Source organism: Nycticebus coucang, chromosome 14 (genome assembly GCF_027406575.1).
Source record: "Nycticebus coucang isolate mNycCou1 chromosome 14, mNycCou1.pri, whole genome shotgun sequence".
Classification (NCBI taxonomy): Eukaryota; Metazoa; Chordata; class Mammalia; order Primates; family Lorisidae; genus Nycticebus; species Nycticebus coucang.
Genome location: NC_069793.1, coordinates 67,727,256 through 67,735,667, shown reverse-complemented (window position 1 = coordinate 67,735,667; position 8,412 = coordinate 67,727,256).

Sequence of the window (8,412 nt, the reverse complement as noted above, 5' to 3'; positions counted from 1 at the left end):
ACTCCTGAATTCAAGCGATCCTCCTGCCTCAGCCTCTCAGGCAGTTGAGACTACAGGTGCCCACCTCAACGCTCGGCTAATTTTTCTATTTTTAGTAGAGATTGGGGGGGGGGTCTCACTCTTGCTCGGGCTGCTTTTTTTTTTTTTTGCAGTTTTTGGCCTGGGCCTGGATTTGAACCCACCACCTCTGGCATATGGGGCCAGCACCCTACTCCTTGAGCCACAGGCACCGCCTGCTCAGGCTGCTTTTGAACTCCTGAGCTCTAGGAATCCTCCCACCTTGGCTTCTCAGAGTGTTAGTATTACAGGTATGAGTTGGTGCAGTGCCTCCTTTAAGGGATTTTATTTGCCTAAACCAGATCCACTAACGATAATCCCCCTTTTGAGTATTTGTGACTTTAATAAAATCTGAAAATTCTTCACATCTTAGAGTGGCCAGAGCAAATTTTAGGTCTTACTCTAATTCAAAGAGATAGTATTACATAGGGTATGAACAATGTGGGGGGCAATCTTAAGGTCTGTCGATCACACTATTATCCAAATTGTACATCTGGGGAAACTGAGCCAAATAGGGGTTTAGTAATTCTACCCAAGGTCATACTGCCTGAGTGGGAGTGGAACGTGGTTTCAAGCCCACGACCTTGACTTGACCCTGCACTGTCCAGACCATGCCCCAAGTACTCTCCCTTCCTCATGTCCCTGAATCCCCTCAATAATCTCAAGGAGAAAATGGAGGTTTGGAGAGGTAAGAAATTTGTTCAAGGTCACATGGAGTCAGGGCTATAAACCACGTTTATGAATATCCAAAACCCAAGATTTTAACCAGTGTAGAAAGTAGTTGGTGCTTCAACAGAGGAATAGAGAGTACAGACAGAGTTCACAGGAGACAAAGGGCATCCCCACTGGGGTAGGGGAGGGCACACACGGAGGAGGGAGGAGGGAGGAGGCAGGAGGAGGGAGTTTTTCACAGGGTCGTAAAGAAATGACAAAATTTAGCTATTTGAAATGGAGGGAGAGGGGAGAGGAGAAAGCGTACAGTAGCACTTCTGTAAGTTGACCATCCAAGAGCCTGTAACAAACTGGTTAACACACAGAGATGGCAGGAGGCCTACTCTGTGTAGGTGTGGTGCAAGTCCAGTCTATGAAAATTAGGTCAACTTAAGGAGGTGGTCAACTATGGAGATTCTACTGTATTTCTAAGGAGGGGATAGCTTAGGCAAAGGCAAGGGAGCCGAAAAACACAGGTGTTTGGGGTGGGGCAGGGTAGAGGGTTGTTTTGGCCCAAGATGGGGAACTGTGAGAAAGGAAGCTGGAGTTGTGGCCAGATGGCAGTTTGGAATGCCAGGCTGAGGAATCAGAGGTTTATTTTGAAGACAATGGGGAGCCACAGAAAGGTGCAGGGGTGATAGCTATGCACAAAATGCCTTTACAAGGGTTAATGGCAGTGTGTGGAGGCGACAGCTGGATTTTCCTGCCTCTGATAGCCTTTCCCACTCAAGGGCATCTGTGATTCTCCCACCGCCTAGGAGGGAGAGTGATGCACAAGGCTGTGACTGTTGTATGAGTGAGGAAACTGAGGCCCGCTGAAAGACATGGGGCCCTGAGAGGATAATAATGAAGCTTGGTAGTGGGAACAAATGTCTCACTTCAGCTCTGGTGCAGCAGACCGGTGATTATATAGAGACTATGGCCTAGCCATTCTCTGTCCATACCACATTCATGCAACAGACTCAACACAAGCGTTTTTCAAACTGTGACTTCCACGTATCCAAACCCGAAGGTTCTGAGTCAGCAGCTGTGTGGGGCCATAAATTGGCATTTAGGTCCCCAGGTGGACCTCAAAGTCCAGGCTACCCTTCAAGGAACCTCAAGAGCATAAGGGCCCCAGCCTCAGGCGGGAACACTGCCCATGACCTGCCTTGTCTCTGGAGCCTTCTCTTCCTTGCCATTCCTCCGCCCAAGTCAGGCCTCATCCCAGCACTTCCAGCCCTCCTGCACACAGCTGCCCAAGAAGCGAAGCTGACCTCTTCCGCCCCAGCTCAGACCCACCAGGGCTTCTCACTGTGCCCCTAGTGACAGCCTCCTCTCCTCTAAGATTTTCTGTCCCTTGCTGTACAACTAGCATACCTGTTAACCTTATATTTCGTTATGCAACCCCTCAGCGATATTTAAAGGCTAGCTGAAGTGCAATGGGGAAACTGAGGTTCAGAGCGCCAGTAACCTGCCCCGGGCCTTCCGCTGTAAAAAGCAAGATTCGAACTCGAGGCGAGAGCTCCGGTGGGGGCGGGGGTGGCTCCGCTTCCCTCGGCCGCCGTCAGGGGTTTACGGAGCCTCGGGGCTCGGGCGCTGGAAGAACGGGGGCTTTGATTCGCCTCGCGCGGCGCAGACCCAGACGCTAATTAAAATCGCCTGGTCCGCGGGGGCGGCGGGGCGGGCACAAAGCCGGCTTTGACCGGGCGGCGGTGGCGCTGGCGGGCGCGGGGCCGCGCGGCACAGGGGCCGCTTGTGGGACGTGTTTGTTTTTGCTCGTAAAGCGCGGCCGCCGAGCGCTGCCTGGGCGGCGAGGGGGGCCGGGCCCGGCGAGGGCCCTTGAGGCCACGGCCGCTCGCCCTCCGTTCGCCACTGCGCCGCGCTCGCAGCCCGGGCTCTGGTCCTTCCCTCTCGGGGCTCAGTTCCCCCTTCTCTTACGTGGCCACAGCGGTGTTACTGAGAATTAATCAGCGCCTTTCCCACTTCATTTTATTTTCTCCTCCCAGTCCTATTAATATCCTCATTTTGCAGATGACGCCCCAGGAGGTTGAGCACCTTGCCCGAGGTCACATAAACAGCCACACCTGGAATCCAGCAGCGGGAGAGCAGGGGAGACGTTCCTGGTCAGAGCCTGCCCACCCCCTAGCAAGTCGCCTAACCCTTAGAGGGCGCGGGCCCCGCTGAGGAATCGAGGCAGAGCTCTAGGCAGACCTGGAGGTGGCTCTCTGAGCTTCCTTCCGCTCACTCATTGTGCAGGAGTGGCGGGCCCTGAAGGGAGAGCATGTGCTTGCAGGGTTACCGGTCTGGGTGGGGACCAGAAAATGGTGTGTGTCTCCTCCTTGGGACCCTCAGGAGGCGAGGCATCTCCTGGCCTTTACAGTCACTGAATTACCAAATCTTCTGAGTCTTTGCACTTGGACCTGCCAACTGGTCCTCTCTGCACCCACTTTTCATCTAACTTCTGCTCAATCCTTCAGTTGTCAGCTCAGAGCAGGTTACACCCTCCCAGCACCCACCAGGTCTCCTTGGTGCCCAACACAGTAGAAATGGTGCCTCAAGCCCTTGGCTCTTCCTGCCAGGCCAGCAGCCCCTGAGGATGGGATTCTATGGGCTTGCTTCCCTCACTGTGGCCAGGGCCCTCCCTTCATAAACTGACCCAAGGAGATGCTTTGGAGAGTGTTTTCTCTGCCACCTCCAGATCAGAGTTCAGTCAAAGCCTGGCGGGGAAGTTGGGGTGAGGTAGGTGTCATCAGAGAAATACAGAAACCTGATGGGGGCCTGTGCTCACTGCCCAAGGAGGTAACAGACAAGGCAACTGACACTGCCCATCCAGAAACATAGGAGATGTCCTGTAGGTGGGATCCTGCCTGGCCTCAGAGAGTGGCCCTAGCAGCCTTCACTCAGTCTTCCCACCTCCCTCTACTCCCCCACCCCCACCCCATTTGCCCTGCATGTGCAGATGGCCGTCAGGGAGTGCCCCACTGATCCCAGCCACCTGTGAGGAACAGAACAAGGAGGCAGGGAGCCTTTCTCAAAGACTCTCCCCCTCCCTAAGTCTTGGGAGCCAGGCTTGGACAGAGACACTATTAACACAAAATTTGCAAACACGGCTTCTAAAAATAGCTCCTGCTGGCAAGGCCCACCTGGCACAGAGTGCACCTTTGCGGTGGCTGGCCTGCTCCCCTTGGAGTGTGGGCATGGGTCTGTCAGCAAACATGTCACTCTGCCCTCCCCCACTGGGGGGAGGGGCTGCCACAGCCCTGGGTGGGATCCAGGGGAGAGACCCAGGTGAAGATGAGTCTTGTACCAAACTGATGGCAGGGAGGGGGAGAATGTGCCAGCTGAGGGAAAGACAAGCTTGTCTGTAAGGTGGGTAAGGGAGACAGCACTGCCCACAAGGGGCTCCTAAAATGGGCTAAGTCAGGGGGCAGGACACGTATATACAAAAAACAGCAAAGTAGCACTCCTGGCAAATGACAATAGCCAGAGTAGAAAAAAAAAAATCAGGAAATGAAGAAAGAAAACCTGGGGCAGGGGGGTAGGGCCTGGAGTGTGGTTCCATGATCATGAGGGACCCAGACAGCGAGTGGCATACAAATAGCCCAGCAAATCCTTAGGACTTCAGAGACAAAAAGGAACCTGAGAGCTCATCTTGTCTAACCCTTTTTGTGAACAAATGAGAAAATGGAGGCCCAGACTGTTGCTATGATTTGCCCCGGGTCCCTCAGCAAGCCTGTGGCAGGGCTGGGCTAGAACTGGGTTTGCTGGCCTGATCCCACTTCCGGTAAGCCCCTTGCCCTTCCTTTCTGCTGGCTGATGGAATGACTGTCGTTAATAGTGAGTCTCAAAATGCCCCTTTTCTATTGTCACTTTTTGGAGAAAAGATTTACTAAGCATCAGATCGTGCATCAGATACCTATTCACAAAGGTAACTGGACAGGCAGCCCCTGCTTTCCACTGAGCCCCATCAGAGTAACGGCAAGGACTGCTCAGGTGTGCACAGAGCTCTGCTGTGCTCAGGTGCTTTCACATAAACTTGCAGAACAGAAAACATATTGTTTCCCAGGTGACAATATGGAAACCAAGGCTCAAGGACATTACTAACTTGTCCAAGGTCACTCAGCAAAGTTGGGATTAGGTCCTCCTCATGTTGCCTCAGGAGACCTTGGGTTCCTCCCAGTCAGTGGGGATAGGCTGTAGGAGGCCAGTCACCTGCTCCTGGAAGCCTCCTGTTCTGGATGCCCCCATGGAGGAGAGCTAAGAGGGCCTTAGAATCATTGTGACCAGAAGTATCTAATTCCCCTGCAATGCCTTGCTTTTGGTCTGGCTCAGTGGCATCCCCTGGACACATGACATAGGTAGATACCTACCCTTGCAGAGCTCAAGGGGAAGCCTGGCTGCTGCCTAAGTAGTGTTTACCCTGTGCTCCTAGCCCTCTCCATGAGTCAATCAAGTCAGACACTCCTGGACTGGGAAAATAAAGCAAGGCCCCATGTGGAGTCTATGGAGGGGAGGAGCATAGTGGTCAGGAGGTGTGAAGACACTGACCTCCCACCTGGGGCTATAGACGTCCAGGCTTACCCTGGGTGAGGACCTGTATACTGTTTCTTTCTCTTTTGACATTACAGTGATTATTCTTTGCAATGTGCTCATTCAAGGTGGAACCTGCACATCCACTCCAACCATTCCTCCATACACACAGAGGCACAGCAACACATCTACACCTCTCTAATTGCTGCCCAGAACTTTCCAGAACACCATGATGCAATGCTTGCCTTGAGTGTACCCATACATCACATACCTTGTGGACTGACAGGGCTCTTACCATGGGCCTGGGGCATGACCAGCTGTTCCACTCTGCTTACAGACTCCACAGAGCCATCTGTGACATCCCTGCCTCAAAAACCCTGCTCCCTGAACAGCCCCTTCTCATGGAAATGGCCACTCCAGACACATAATTGTCAGTTTTGAGTTATACCCCCTTTCACCCTAGCCACACCCGAGGCAAAGTCATCGTCTCTACGCTGAACCTGTGCTCTATGAGAACCTGTGCTCTATGAGGAGGCCTGGTGAGTGAAGTGAAGGGTAAAACCCTGTCTGAGGGCATGGAGAGTATTGGCAGCCATGCCTACCTACCCCGTCTGATATTTTGTTCAGCTGTTTTCAACAGCTCCCCCACCCTCTCCAGGGAAGTGGTGCTGGGCAGGCCTTTGCCCAGGGCAAGCCACTGATGGGACCAGAGGTGGGAGCAGCACCAGCTCACAGCAAGAGGCTCTGGGAGGGCTCTGCCTAGGGGAAGTGATGAGCATCCTCCAGGGGTCTGGCCTGCGTTGGCCTCAGAGCACTGGGAGTGGAGGAGGCTGGAACATGTGGAGGGCTGCCTTGGGTCTGAGCTTCCCCAGTTTCAGGCTACTCGTACCACCACCATCCCTAGAAGTATTCCCAAGGTGGCCTGAGAAAGCCTTGCTCCTTGTATCCAAAATGCTTGTCTAGCTAACAGATTCTGTCTCTCAGGGATTTAAATGGGTGACCCAGGGAGAGTGAAGGAAAGAAAAGTGGACTCTGCAAGATGCTGAGATAGCGGCTGAGGTTGCTCCTCTGGAGGGCCCTGAGGGGCCACCAGACCAGCAGAGCTTTGGTTTAGACACTGATATCAACAGGCGGTGTTGCCCAAGACATCCCCACAGAACCTCAGCGGCTCTCTGTTCCTTGCAACCTCAACAACCCAAACTTATCATTAGATTCCTGCAAAAACCCTTGGGCTGGAAGGAGAAGCCCCAGCCATGGCATTAACGGCTGAGTGACCTTTCCCTTCTTTTCCCTTCCCTTCCCTACTTCCTTCCCTCCTTCCTTCCTAGCTCCCTTTCCCTTCCCTTCCCTGTCCTTCCTTGCCTTCCCTTTCCTTCCCTTTTTTAATGCACAATGAAGACATGAGCCCTGTTGACCTTCTCCCAAGTCTCCCATCTGGAAATTAGGGAGACCAATCCCACTTTCTCCATATCCTCCCACAAGACATGATGTTGGCAGGGGGTAAGAGTTGTGAGAATAAAATGAGGTCACAGATTGGAAACCACGCTGAGACTCAGCCTCCCATTACAAGTGAATCATCATTTGTGACCTTATCTGTGTGAAAACACCAAATGGCAAATCCTTGCCTCTGCCCTGCCTCAGTTATTTGGTCAATGGATACAGAAAAGTCTCACTTGGGTGCCTGACACCATTTGGGGCCAGAGGCCGGGACAAGGGTGGTGATTCAAGAGAACAACCCCAGCACAACCTTGGGGCTCACAGTCTATCTGAAAAGATGAGCTTCACACAAACAATCACCACCATGTTGAGGGGCACCTACTCTATGCCAGCCCCACACAATGTGCTTTACACGTAAGTTTCTGTGAACAGATTGAGACCAACAGCTGGGTAGTGGTAGCCTCAGTTCTCAATCTACAGATGAGGAAACTGAGATCAGGTGGGTGGCTGGGGAGGCTTGTTTGGCACCACAGTTAATAACGGGCTGGAACCAGGGATGAGTCTAAGGCCTGTGGTCTTTGTGGTCCACTGGAGGCCTGTGGTGCTGTTGAGAGGGTTGTGGGCCCAACCCTGTGTTGGGCACTGGTATCCAGAGCGGGACACTGAGTTTTGGCCTGGGGAGTGGCTGTACATCTATGGGGCGCCCTCCCAGTGCATCCTGCCCCTCTCTTGGCGCATCTGACCCTTCACCAGTAGGGATTGTGGCTCCAATGCATGCTCAGAAAGACTGCGAGCTCCATATTCAGCAGGTTAGAGAATCCCCCTCATTGTTTACTCTTCATGGGGTCAAGGACTCAATGGGAGGCTTAGCAAGGTCTAAGGAATTGAGTGTAGCTCAGGGCCTTACCAACAGAGCCCCATGTGACTCTGCGGGAATCACACAGCTGCCATTTACTGTGGGTAACCATATGTGCCAGGCTCTGTGCTGGGTACTGTCCCTGCACTGTCTCATTTCATCTGCACATTAAATGTTATTGTTATCAATTTACAGATAAAGATATGGTGGCTCAGAGAGGTTCTGTGACTTACGTAGGGTTGCACAATTAGTTAATGACAGAGCTGGGGCTCAATCCCAGCTTTTTGGGTAAAGATCAATATGACCTCGAGACCATCAGTCAGACTGGTGTCCCTCCTCACTATTCCCAAGCATGCCTGCTCCCCATGGAGGCCTCTCTCCCAGACTCGGACCCTCCTGTCTTAAGGAACTCTAGCACAGAAGGGATTGGAGAAGGGAGGGAGATTAGGAAAGAGAGGAGATAGGGAGGGGGAAAGGAGAGACAGAAGCCAAAAAAGAGGGGACACATGAACACAGGAAGAGAGCCCCGTATCTTTCTCCCTACTCCATGCAGTATAGGTAGACAGTCAGTGCAAGTCATTTGACTGAATGCCACAGGTTGTATGTGTGATCGTCTCTGAGCTTTGGTTTCCTCCTATCTGGGACCAGCTCTGACACTCTTACCTTGAATGAGGCAGCTCATGCCCCAGAGCTCCCATGCTCTGATAGGATGCCTGCAGTGACCCATACCTCCCCCACACATGTATAACACACTGGTCTTCTTCTTCTTTCTTCTTCTTCTTCTTCTTCCTCCTCCTCCTCCTCTTCTTTTTTTTTGACAGAGTTTTACTCTGTTGCCC